Genomic DNA, 13,651 nt, shown 5'->3' with positions numbered 1-13,651 from the left:
AACTGGGCAAAATAAGGAGCTACTTAGATGCAGGTGTTCAGCCTTCCAGAACGGAGTCCTCCTGCTCCATCTATGATGATCCTGAGAGTAATAGGGTCATGCCTGTCCCACCCTCCACAGAAGCTGTATCCTCATTCAGTTCTCCTTCATTGCATCTTCTGAAAATAAGACCCTCACTGCACAGAAGCGAGAAGGGGTCTTCTCACGCTTTAATCTATATCTGCTCATCCCAAACAATCATTTTACCAAAGTCAAGTTTCTCAAGGTATAATTTACATAGAGTAAAACTTGCTTTCATAGCATATGGTTCTTCAAGTGTCAAGAAATGCTTACAGTGATGTAACAACCACCACCATCAGGACATCAAACATGTGTATCATTCCAAAAGGTTCCCTAGGGTCTATTTGTAGACCCCAGCCTCAGCCCCAGCAATCGCCAATCTCTTTTCTGTCCCTCTAGTTTCGCCTTTTCCAGAATGTCCTATAAATGGAATCATAAGTAAGTAGGCTTTGCATTTGACTTCTTTCTCTTGGTATAATGAATTTGAGATTCATCCATGCGGTTATGTCTATCAATAGTCCATTCTTCCATTTTATTGCTGAGTAGCATTCTATTGTGGATGCACCATAGTTTGTTTATTCAACAGCTGAAGGATCTTTTTTTTTTTTCCCAGTTTTTGCTGATTTTGAAAAAGTTGCTATAAACACTTGTGTACAGGTGTTTCTGTGAATATACATTTTTAGTTCTCTTGGGTAAATACCCAGAAGTGGTGTTGCTGGGTTGAACACCAAGTGTACGTTTAAAGATTTTTCTAGGGGAGATAGTAGCCATAGTTAGAGCTTTGATGTTGCTTCCTAAGGGTGACACTTCCTAGCTTTGTGACCTGATGGAGATGGTCTGAGCCTCACTTTTCTGCAACAGAAGAAATGGTAGAATAATAGCTCCTGCATAGGATCAACACACTCTCTTTTGGTCCCTCATCCTGGGTTATTGCCTGCTTGCACTAGAGTTTTCCTTTCCATGGTGCTTCTGTTTCTATTCCCTGAGCATGCATGTGCTTTTCCACATCTCTGCTGCACCGTTTCCTTTTCTGGAACACTTTGCCACCCACCTTTCTCCTCACCAACTCCTCATCCTTCATTTGCCCAATGAAATGCCACCTCTTCAGAAAAGTCTTCCCTCGCCCTTAATCTAAATCCAGCCCCCTGCTATATTTAGTTTCCTTTTTAAAATTTTTGAAACCCTGTTCTTTTCTTTTATAGCATTTACCACAACTGGCCTTATAGAATTAACTGTGTGATTTTTTTTCATGGAAATTTTTATTGAGATCATTGTAGAGTCACACACAGTTGTAGGAAATAATATTGAGATATTCCATATACCATTTTCCCCAGTGGTAACATTTGGCAAAATTATAATACAATATCACAACCAGAGTATTGACATCGATATAATCCCCTGATCTTATTCAGATTTGCCTAGTTATACTTGCATTAATGTGGTGTGTGTGTGTATGTGTGTGTGTGTTTTGGGGGGGGGCGGTGTATTTAGTTCCATGCATTTCTATCGCATGTGTAGATTTGTACATCCTCCACCACAGTCAAGATCCAGGATAGTCCCATCTCGAAAGGATTCTTCCCCAGTCCTTTTATAACCATGCCCACCTCCTCCAGTTCCTGACACCTGGAAAGCACTAATCTTAAAATTGAGACACTTCAGAATTGGAATCATATTGTGTATAACCTTTTGGGGTTGACGTTTTTTACTGAGCATTATTCCCTGGAGGTTCATCTAAGCTATTGTGTATCAGTACTTCCTTTTAATTGCTGAGTAATATTTCACAATATGGATGTACCACAGTTTATTTAACTGTTTACCTCTGTTGAAGGACATCTGGACTGATTCCTATTTTTAGCTGTTATAAATAAAACTGCATGTACAGTTATTGGTGTAAACCTGAGTTTCCATTTCTTTGGGATCAGTGCCCAAGAGTAAAATTGTTGGGATGTAAGTTTTATAAGAAACTGATTGATTTTTAAAATCTGTCTCTACCAGTAGACTTTAAGTTCCATCTTAAATAACCTGAGTTTTGTTTGTCTGTTTGCTTGTTTGTGTGTCTAATCACTGGATACTGGGAGCATTGCACGACCTTAGAACATAATTCACCACTCTGTTAATATATATTTCGATTAAACAAGGAATGAATGAGTGAATGCATGAATACAGATTTTGACATGGGGATTAAGTAAAGTGTATGTAAAACATTTTTAGAATGCTCAGCTTGAAGAAACCTCTGCTATTAGGTAAATGTTTATCACCATCACCATTATGAGATATGGCTTTGGCTAAGGGTAACATGCCCCAACTTCCATGCCTTTCTACCTTAATCGTCACAATTTTCAGGTGGCTTTACAGAATTTCAGGAGTCTAAGTTCTGGCTTCACTTCATTCCCTTAAAGAAAAGCCCATTTCATGATAATGCTCAAAAGTGGCAGGATGAGAATTTGGACATCATACATCAAACAAGATCCTGTCTGCATAGGTTCAGAGTGAAGGTACTTGGCTACTTTCTCTGTTGAAAATGAGCACAGTGCATGAAGGATAGCAGCCTTTGGAGTGTGAAGATGTGTAGCACTGAACAGGTTAACCTTGTCCCTGGATTCATAAATATTGGTGAAGCTGATGGAGATAGCACAGTACTTAATAGAGAGAGAAAATTAGTAATTCTCATTTGCCTGAGGAAAGTGCAGGTCTTCATAATGTCTTGATCTATGTACAAAGAGCTAGTAAAGACAAGCAGTCCTCATAATAAAAATAGAAATGAGGTTTTCCCGACAAAAATGCCACTGGAATGATGAGCTGTCACACAGGACCTGGAGAGACGAGAAAGAAACTTCTTTGGTGAATATAATTAGGCTAACATGGAGGGCGGCAAGGTTCAGGAGCTATGCAGGGTTGCTCTCTGCTTCTTTCTAGAATCACCATCACATTATCTCTAAAGGGCTAGGATGGTAAGGAGGTCAAAGCTCATTCCTGGTTACCGTACCCCCATTCTCACCATGGTGAGGCTCTGACCTAGCCTGTGATCTAGAGGAGGTGTTTTCACTCTGTACCTTGGGACACTTTAAAAAAAAAACAAGAAGGAGGAGGAGGAGAAAGCTTATTCCTTATTGTGGAAGTACCCCATGTACATTACAGAAAACTTGGTTAATGCAATTAGCAATAAAAAATAATAAAAGTCACCAGTAGTCTCAACACTACTATTAACATTTGGGTGTTTCCTTGAAGCTTTAGAAATATCTATGTGGACATAGCTTTAGATTAGAAGGTGACAAACTTAGAAGTGGAGAGTATAAATTATAAATATAGATTGACCTAACATACATGGGTTATACCATATAAACTTGGGCTTATATCTTACTCCACGCCACCCCCCGGCCATTTTATATGCATTTCTCTGCTTTGTAAGCCATTGTTCCCTAATTGTATTTTCAAAATTGGTTGATGTAGTCCCAAAGAAGCGAGCAATAAACTAGTTGTGTGATGGTTGTTTGACCAAAACTCAAAATCAGATCTCGGCATTTTTGCTTCCTGAGATCCATTTTACACATGCCCTGTGGAAGGAAAGGGGAAAGATAGTCACCTTGTCCTCCTTCAGGCATTGGGTCAAGGCCTGAGCTTTTTCTACCCTGGCCCAGGTTTCCATGGCAACTGGAGAACCCTGGTGGTTTAAGATGCCCTCAGGGGTCTGGGAGAGGCAGCATCTACCAGAACCATTGTTTGCAATTTTGTAATCCAGTTTAATTTTTGGAGAAAGAACCAACTCTCAGAAAACTCTTATATTGATTGTTCAACTTTCAAACATTCTACTTTAAAACCCACTTTTAGAAGTGCATTATGCAATAAAATAGAAGGTGTTAGAGGCAAGGAAATCACACTGACTTGAGTTAGGGCTTGAGTGTATGGATTTAAATGTCACCTATCTTCTCCTACCCTCAGTTTTCTCATCTCTAATATGGGAGGGGTCATATTACCTTCTTATTGGGTTTCTGAGGAGATGAATTGTGAAAATGAATGTAAAATACTTGGCATAGCACCTAGCACACAGTAAATGCTCAATGATTCTTAGCTTTGCTATTATTTTTTATGACATGTCTTGGAATTATGTGGATCTTGATAGAACAATGGCTCTGAGGGAAAAAAAAAATGTTGGAATGGCTTGGCTGGTGAGAGGTGGGGGTTGGAGAGAGGGAGGGTGGAAGCCTGCTGAGAATCTAAGCGATATTAGAGGAAGTATCAGCACCCTGGAGTTTGGTGTTTTCACTAAAGAGGTCATAAAATATTAACATCCCCCAGAGTTACCCAGAAGAATAGTGGTGTCAGCTCCTGCTTGCTGTACAAGAGAGGCTCCTTAGAGATGTCTGTGGTCCAGTTATAAGGGGGGAAAGCAGGGAGAGGCAAGGTGGTAACAGTGATTCCACTTGCTTCTTTAGCTGGAAACACCAGAGTTAAGAGATAATGGCAGGATAGTGAACTAGCAATGGGCTGTCCTACAAGAGAAAAAAAAAAAGAATGGCTCTGTTTCTTTCCAACCAGAGAGAATGGAGCTGTCTTTCCCACAAAGGCCAGTTTGTATTGCCTTAGCCTTGTGATCCCAACCAACAACCATATCACTATCATTAGCACCAACACACGTCCATCATCATCACCACCACCACCACCATCATCATCATCACTATCATCACCATCACCACCATCACCATCACCATCACCACCATCATCACCATCACCATCACCATCATCATCACCACCATCATCACCATCACCACCATCACCATCACCATCACCATCATCACCACCATCATCATCACCATCACCACCATCACCATCATCATCACCATCATCATCACCACCATCATCACCATCACCATCACCATCATCATCACCACCATCATCACCATCACCATCACCATCATCATCACCACCATCATCATCATCACTATCATCATCACCACCACCTATGATCTAAGCCTCACAGTGTCACAAGGCAACCAGTGGTTTTCAAACATATAAGCATATTTATAACAGTAGTAAACCTTATACAAAGAAATTTACTTGAAACCCCACTTAAAATACAGATGAAAGGGGCAGAGTAGAGATGAATTTTATAAATGCAAATGTGAAACATTTAGTATAAAGCCAATCATTGAGAAAAATGGGGCCATTTTGATGAACACCAATATTTAGAATTGGGAGTATAAATACTGATATGGTTTTCAACTAGCCTCATAATCCAATTCACTTCAGTATTTTCATTTGTTGCATAATATTGAGAAAGTGCTGCTTCACACATTGATACAGAGTTGCAAAAGGTAATTTTCTAAACCAGGTGACCTGAAACTACCAGGTTAATCTAGGATATGAATTTTATATCCTGCTTTGTTGATCAGTGTATCTCCTGGGTCAGCACCATGCTGGGTACAACACATACATTCAAGACGTAGGTGATGAGTGAGTAAATGAATGAATGAGCCAATGAGAATGAAATGGATCTCAGGAGCGTGGAAGTAGAAGAGACTTGTATTGCCATTTCTAAATGTTCTCATGTATTCGACCAATATTCAAGAAGCATCCACTGCACTAAGCCAGGTGGTGTTCTCAAGTGATGTGGATGCAACGTTGGGGAGGAAAAATAAAGTTCTCATGGAGCAAGTGCATGTCACTGTGCAAAGTTCTCATGGAGTAAGTGCATGTCACTGCATGTTGGCAGGAAATAGTAAACAGACAAGGAACTCACTGTCAACACTGGCTGACCCATTTATATGCAGAGAGCTTACATATCCCCTCTGAGTTCCAATATCCTCCTGGGTAACATAGTGCTATCAGTATGGACCCAGCACTGCCCCTGTGAAGAATAAAGGGAAACACACCTAGGTACTGACATCCTCATCTACATCTCAACACTGCAAAACGTACAAAGATGTATGTTTCATTGTGGGATTATTTAATTACGCACTGGGTATTCTTGGATTTGTACACTCATATCATTAAAGCAGTCAAGCCAAAGAACATATATTTGTAGATGTATTAATATGCACTGGGCATAAGCAATTACAAGACTAGGTATGAGGTGACCAGAATCTGGAAAAAGGGAGGTACATGAAAGAAAGTGCTAGTTATGTAGCAAGATAGGAGGTGCAGTACCAGGTTAAAGCATTTAATATCATGACCTCAGCAATGGGAGGGGTCAGTGATGTCTTTTGAGCAGAAGTGATGTGTTTGGTTTTGTCTATTTAAAATTTTCCTGTGGAGTCAATGTGGAGTGTGAGTTGGGAGGAACTGAGACCAGGAGCAAAGGAACCAATTAGGGAAGCACTCCTTTTTTTTTTTTTTGGAATCTAGGCTAAAGAGAATAATGGGACACTGGGACAGGAGCAATGGAAAATCAAGAGAGGCTTCATAGTTGGAGCTCAGGGAGTTAAAAAATGATGTGATTTGGGAATCAATTGACTATTCAGAGCAACAAAGGGAGGTGTGAAGGGCAAATGTTGATGTTTCAAGGTTAACTAAATGGAAAGGAGGTGCTTGCATTAACAGGCAAGCAAGTCCACAGAGGAAGAGAAGTATGTGCACATGTTTTGTCTAGGAGAGATGTTAAGACAGCAGCGAGGATAGGATCTTTGTACTGACACATGCAGGAGGCTGTTTGAGGGACATGATCATTCCTGAGGAGTAGCCTGTGAGGAGAGGTCAGGGTGGAGGTGAAGAGAATTCCATGGAGTCTGATTGCTACAAATCCTTCACGGGTGTGCAAAAAGTAGCATAGCCATGACGTGATGTGGGTCATGCAAGGTGATGACAATAAAGGGTATGCAAGTTAAGAGACCTAACAAAGCACACCAGACAAGATCTTGTGTTTATGGAACACATAAGAATTCTGCCACGGAAGCACGTAAGAAGGTCTAGCCAGGGAAATATATAGTTTTTCTCATACACGTACCACTGTGCACAAAGAGTGTTGAATTATTCTATCTGAAACCAGGTGAAAGAAATGCTTTTCTTTTAACAGTGGACACAGGAAATCCTCTGAAAATGGCTTGATACAAAAATGGGTTAGAAGGGACTCTGCTGAAGGGCACAGGGGCAGCTGATGACAAGCTTTCAAGGAGCAGAAAAATGTGGGACAAAGAGGTGGGAATGAGAATTTGGGCAGAGGAAGAGGAAAAAGGAGTATGGCAGAGAAAGTCTAGAACCAGGAGAGTTGACTCGAAGTCAATGTGGTAGGATAGCTAAATGACATTTGCAAAGATATGATACACACCAATTCTTCTAGAATTGTGTTTCTAAGATGAGAATCTCTTCTCCTATTCAGTTTTCCTTACACTTCCACAGTCTTCTGTCTACTAAACTCCAACATGCCTTTTTTGAGTGGATGTGTTGCAGAATATGACAAGGGGCTGAGCTTCTTTATGTGTGGGTTCTTGTGATGGAATCCAGAGACAGGGCATAGAAAACCCTGAGCTAGCAGGTCAGATGAGGCTGTAAGAGTGTGAGGTGCCATAAATGGGAATTGTGGTTTGGGGACCAAGACTTGGGATTCCAGAGATTGTGTGTTTGGTGAGATGAGATCTTGAGAACCAGGAAGGTTTTTCTGCTGAGTATCTGATCCATTTGCTATGTATCCTTCTGATTCTTTCAGACTGACCCAGTTTTGTTCTGAGTCCTGACATCCTTCCTAGTTCAGCCCCAACAATTAGCAGCCTTTGAAGGTGTACTGATAACGCCAGGGACTGAGGATCTCTGTAGTTGCTCTTGCCTGTGTGCCAAGACAGGACCTTGGGTAGGTTAAGGTCAAAAGGGATTATTCCAGAACTTGAGATGTTAGAGGTAAAGTCACTTCTAATAGGAGATTCTTAAGGTGACTCATATTGCATAAAGATAAATATTTTGAGCATTTATGGGGTCAAAGAACCTTTTAGCCATGCTTATTACAAAGGAAAAAGAGAATCTTTTGCAGGCTTTGTTTGCCTTCAGATTTGCTCGAGTTCCATCCAGAAAGTCACAACACAGAGAGTGGGTGGGGTGTGGAGGCTTCCCAAAGTAGACCTTCCCACCCACTTGTTCATTAGGAGAAATCACCACTTAGCTGTTTTTGTCTCTGCCGCCTACTGTCCCTTGTCCCACGCTCTTACATTCTGTCCTATGCACTGGAAACAGACTCCCACCCTCTCAAGTGCCAAACACTGCACTCTCCCTTAGCATCACCTCCTGGAACCTATTATTTCAGGAAGGCTCCTATGCGAACTTAGGTTATTTGCTTGATCTGGTATTTTTAAATTCGGGGTTCTATCTGGTGTGTCTTGGGTCTCTCTTGAGGAGTACCAGTTGGCTGCTCTGCTAGAACATTGTATAACTTGCAACTTTTGTCAGAGGCGGTAATAGGAAGGTGTTGGCAAATGAAAGTGTTTTCTTCTTCTTTTAAAAAAAATGTATCTTTTTACTAATTTTATTTATTTATTTACTTATTTATTTAGAAGAGCTTAAGCTAGTTTGTGAGTGAGGTGGGACTTACTCCTCCTGTAATCAAGTAGGGACCAGAAAGCTAGGGAAATTTCATACTCTGAAGTTTGGTGGCCAGGGGGACTGAGAGATTCCTGAAAGAGGAAATCTCATAGCTATACAGACATAGAATAATGCTCCAGAGTAGGGCTTGTTAGGTTTAGATATTGCAAACAATGATAAATAAAATGTTGGTGATGACAACGATGATTTGGAAGAAGTGTCTCTACTACTATGGGACAGCATGATGATGGAAAGAATATTTCCTGGCTTTTTTGTTCAACATCCCTGATTGTAAACACTGCCCCCCTCCCTTATTAGCAGGTCCAAGTGTATACTCTTGCAGTCTCAGTTCCGTCTTATGTCAACTGGGGCAATGAAAACCCACTTTACAGCTTTTGGGGAAATTCAAAAAACAATATGGTAACCACATTGGCCAGAAGCAGTCTCTTTGCATGTGTTACCCTAGTCAGTCCCCAAAAAGTAGCAAAAGACTTGACCTGAAATTTTATGAGATACGGCTGGTGAAGAATTTAGTTGACAAGGACTAGTATCAAAGTTTGTGTTCATCTGATACATTGGCAAGGTTAAATAAATTGTTGTATTCAGAGGACCAGGGCAGAAAGTTGATATCTACACATTTTCATATAAATGTCGTATCATTTGAAAGAATTCTCAGAAAGAAAAAATTGCATTTGGAGTTAGTTGTTTCATAAATAGATTGACTTTGTTGGTCTTGTTTGTGCAATTTTTAGCAAAAAAAAGAGGAATGTCTATGTCTTCAACTAGTCAGGGACTGAGACTAAAAGTAATCCATAATAATGGTTGCTAGTATGTACTGAGTTGTTGCTAGGTGATAGGCACCGATCTCAGAACTCATGTGTATTACATTATTTTATCTTTTAACAACTTAATTAGGAAGCCACAATTATTATCATTCCCTTTTAGAATGAAACGAAGATTTTGAGAGCTTATAACTCCGCAGATATTTAATAGCAGCCATAGAAGCATAAGACAGTGCCAGGACTCCACGCCCAAGCAGTGAGACTCCAAAAGATGTACCCCCACTTCACAGTATGCTGCATGCCCTCATATGAGCCAGAAAGCGTTCCCAAATACTTCATCACAGCTCTCATATTTCAGGTGGCCTTGAACGAGCAGGGCCGCAACCACTATGTCATTGAGGAATCTGGTGATTCCACAAATTCACCCCGTCTGACTTTTATTAAGCACTTTTTTGTTTTGTCCTTGTTTCACAAGGGGGGACCCTTGTGAAAGGCATGCGACTCTGGGGCACCGGGCACGAAGAATTGAGCGAGATGTTTGGTTTGTTTTGCTGCAGTGAGTCTGTCCGGGGTGAGGAGGGTAGTTATCCAGGCCTAATGAGTGTAACCGTCTGTTGGTTGCAAGCGTCCCCACATGGGTGAACATGCATTGTTGATTCTTGGTGTGCCAGCGTCTGTGCCAAGAAGCCCTTTACATTCATTATCTCGGTGGTTCCCAAATGCTGATCCGCGGATTCATCTGATTCCGTAATGACATTTTCAACAGACTGCAGCTAAATGAGAAAATTAAGGGCAATTTAGTGAAAATTTTAATAGACCTAAATTTAATCAATTTGAAGGGCTGTCCTTTATTTTGAGATTATATCCTCCTTACTTTTTGGTATAAAATGCCCTTTCCTTTATAAAATGATGATGATGACAGATGGTGTGTGTGTGTGAGTGTGCACGCGCGCATGTGCGTGCGTGTGTGTGTGTGTGTCCTAACTTGGCAAACAGTTTTTATGTTGTTAATTTCAGGCACTCTCTCCACTGTTGTTAAATTTTTATTGTGATGGTCCATGAATTAGGGAGAAAAAGAACTCTGAGCCTTGCTGCAATTCTGTGAGGGAGCTATTATTAGCCCCATTTTACAGGTGAAAAAACTGGCTAGAACACGGCCTGGAATGCAGTCAACACTAAATGTCCTCCAAGTATTTGAACAAGTAGGTGACTCAAAGTGCTTGTGACAGAGATAAGGTTTTCTGCAGATACTTTAATTCTCACCTTACTGAAGATTGGACTAGGGAGCTGCCCCTATCAAAATGTGGGAGCGAGAATAAAATACTTCTGAGCGACTCCTGGACATCGTCAGGGAGCTAACCCCAGCACAGATAATTACATTTAAGATCAAGAAGTCCCGCTTTCTGTCTAACCGGAATTTTTCTTGCTCTGGGGCATGAAAACCCACATAGAAGATCCCACTTTCGTGAAATGCCTGCTCTTTTGACAGCCTTAGGAAGTGACAATAAGGATTTATGAAAGAGAGTAAAAACCAAAGTGATTTCTTTTATTCTTTTTAAATAGCTGGCAGATTTGAGGGAAGGAAAAAGTTACAAACACTGTTGTGTGGGTCAAATTAAAACCTGAGCAGCTGCCTTCTGCCTAAGGAACTTTTATTTGAAGATGGCATTGTTCATTGCTGGTTTTCCAGCACTCTGCTTCCTACAGGGGATGTGTGACCATTCAATTAAGGGTCCTTGTAGCTGAAAGGCAGGAGGATGGCCCTTGAGTGTGCATGCACTATCTACACCCAAGTGATACTGAGTGCCCAGGGATTCTTTGTAGAGACGGAAGAGTATTTTCTTTCCCCACTTCTCCCATTTATTGATGTGGAAGAATCATTTGGGGCTAGTGGCATTGATGTGGCTCTTTCCCAGTCTCCATTGAGATGGAATTCAAATTCAGCATCCCCAGATGCTGCTTGGAAGGCTGGCAGAATTTTGTCATCAAGTGAGCAGTCTGTGCAGATACGACATTACCTTTTGATTTAGGGTCATCGGATACTCTGTTCCTGATTAACATGCACTGATATTAGCTGTAGAATCTTCCCTGCCTGCTTCTTTGTGCAGTTGCCATGTTGGGGGTGCGCAGGGGTGTGCTTGTCTCTGTGTGCCGCGGTGTTTGCACGCACTCGTGCAGGGACGTTCAGACTCGGTTGTCCAGAGAATGGCTCCGTATCATTTTGAGGTGAATTTAGAAGGTCTGGATTCCATTGATTCATTCTGCAGACTTCCGGTGTGCCTGACTGGGAAGACCTAGGTTTAAGGAGAAGTCTGAGCCATTATTGCAAAATGGGTCTGTAGGAATCCAGTCACCACTGAGGGTTTTCAACTTTGGAGAGAAAACGGACTGGAAAACCAGTGTTGGCTCCGTGCAGCCGAGAACAGTTATTGGTTCTTCACATAATGTATTTGTTTTTCATTAAACCATTCAGATAAGGTCTTATTAAAGTGCCATGTATTATTTATCGTGTTTCTTATGAAAATGAGCTGAAGGGAAAATTCTGTCCTCTTCTTGGGGCATTTGCAAGCTTTTCCAATGCCAGCAAGAAAGAAAATGCAGGAAAACAGGGTAAACCACTGTCAGTAGAACAAACTGGAAAGCATGGCAAGGAGAGAGTGGGGAGTGAAAAGGCAGAATCTCTGAGCTTTTATTCCATGTATGCTTTGTGGAGTGGCTTTCTCTTTGATTTTGTGAATTGCAAAATAAAAAATAAATAAAAGACAGGCAGAAAGTAAGAAAAGAAAGGCAAGAGTGAAACAGTTTGTGAATCAGACCTTGTCCAGTGAATGTGATTTGTTAGACAACATATAGCAAGGATTTTTCAAACTAAACACTGCCCCCCAACCCAGCAGCATAAAATACCAGCCGGAAGCCCCCTAACCCCCATAGCAACTCCTGCTTCGGGTGAAACATGCTAGCATTGCCCCCTCTAAATTGATGGACTGTGTGAGTCCCAGGGTGCTGGAGGGACTGGTTTTGCAAAGTGAATAGAAGGAAAAAGGCTGGTCGGGGCCTAGTGTTGGCATAGCAAAGACTTTAGAGTTTTCGATGGCGTTTCAAAACAGAACAACAAAAATTGGAGCTGTGGAATAATTAACTTCCTTTTCTTCAGAGAGCATTTTGATTAGCCTGCAAAGTGAGTTGTGCCTTTCACGCTGATGGCTCAGTTCAGAAGCTGTCCTTTGGCTGAGAGTGGCTCCATGAGCCCCATGGAGGGGTCAGGGGGGATGTCCCCCTGAGGCCATCCCCTGGTCCTGCCTGAGGTGCTCCTTCCTGGGGTGCTCTCATGCCTTTGAGGGTGTGCTCTATCCTGCAGGCCAGTGGCAAGCCCCCAGCCAGGTTTCTTGCAGGGAACCCAAGAATCAAAAAAGATGATGTTCAGACAGCCTCTTGCTCTGAAAAATAAAAAGAAAATCCAATCACTGGGTCAAAATCTATTTCAAAAAATATGGCTACTATTCCTGATCATGATTTTACTGCTGCCAAGAATGTGCTTTTTTTTTTCCTGTGGGGACCAACGATGCGTTAGAGTCTTAATATTTTCTTTTGATTTGCAGATCACATCCTATTTTATTGCATAAAGACTAACGAAATCTACTAATGAATAATTATTACTTCATAAAATAAAGGGAAGGGGGAGACCCCTCTGCAAGAGCAGAATGCTAATTTGGCCAAGGAGGGCTGGCCAGGCAAGAAAAAAATAAAATAAATAAACCATTGTAATTTGCCTGCTGCAGCCCACAGAGTAATGGCTTATCAGACACGGACTTCCCCACCCTGTGCATTTATAATTTGAGAAGAGCAAGGACTCTGGGCTGGAGAAGCCCCCTTGCATTCACCCGGGGCTGGCGTGTTAGTCCAACAGGCTTGACTTCCATGCCAGCCAGGGCGGTTTCCCCATTCAGCGGCTCAGGCTGGTTCGACCACTAGCCGCTGCCTGCACAGCCAAGGCAGGGCACAGAGGGAAAGCTGCGCCCCAAAGCCTGGGGGCGCATCGCTGCCTCGCCATTCTGCCGGGGGTGGGGGCCCCCAGAATCCACCCTGCCTCAGGCGCTGCAGCCCTCAGCTGCCCGTGCCCCCAGCCCCTAGCGTCGTCTCAGCACTCTTTCGAGGGGGAATCCCATTTCTGTGTTTATTCGCCAACGAGTCGGGCAAACAAACCGCCACCAAAATCTAAGAGTCTGGGTCCCAGCTGGGCAATCGCATTAATTGTCCCCCTTGCCCGGATGCTGGCGATGTGGGGCGCTCTCTCGCTTCCTCACCCG

At 42.1% G+C, this 13,651-nt stretch overlaps 1 protein-coding gene across 6 annotated transcripts in view; it reads left to right on the top strand.

Annotated features, from left to right (window-relative positions):
* RBFOX1 (RNA binding fox-1 homolog 1) overlaps positions 1 to 13,651 on the top strand; it is a 1,962,285-nt gene that overhangs the window by 1,588,564 nt on the left and 360,070 nt on the right. The gene's annotated exons all lie outside the window — the stretch shown is intronic.

The sequence above is a fragment of the Leptonychotes weddellii genome, chromosome 5 (assembly GCF_054177405.1).
Source record: "Leptonychotes weddellii isolate Sample4059 chromosome 5, ASM5417740v2, whole genome shotgun sequence".
Classification (NCBI taxonomy): domain Eukaryota; kingdom Metazoa; phylum Chordata; class Mammalia; order Carnivora; family Phocidae; genus Leptonychotes; species Leptonychotes weddellii.
Note: the sequence above shows the minus strand (reverse complement) of the source record. Positions and strands in the feature narration are given on the sequence as shown.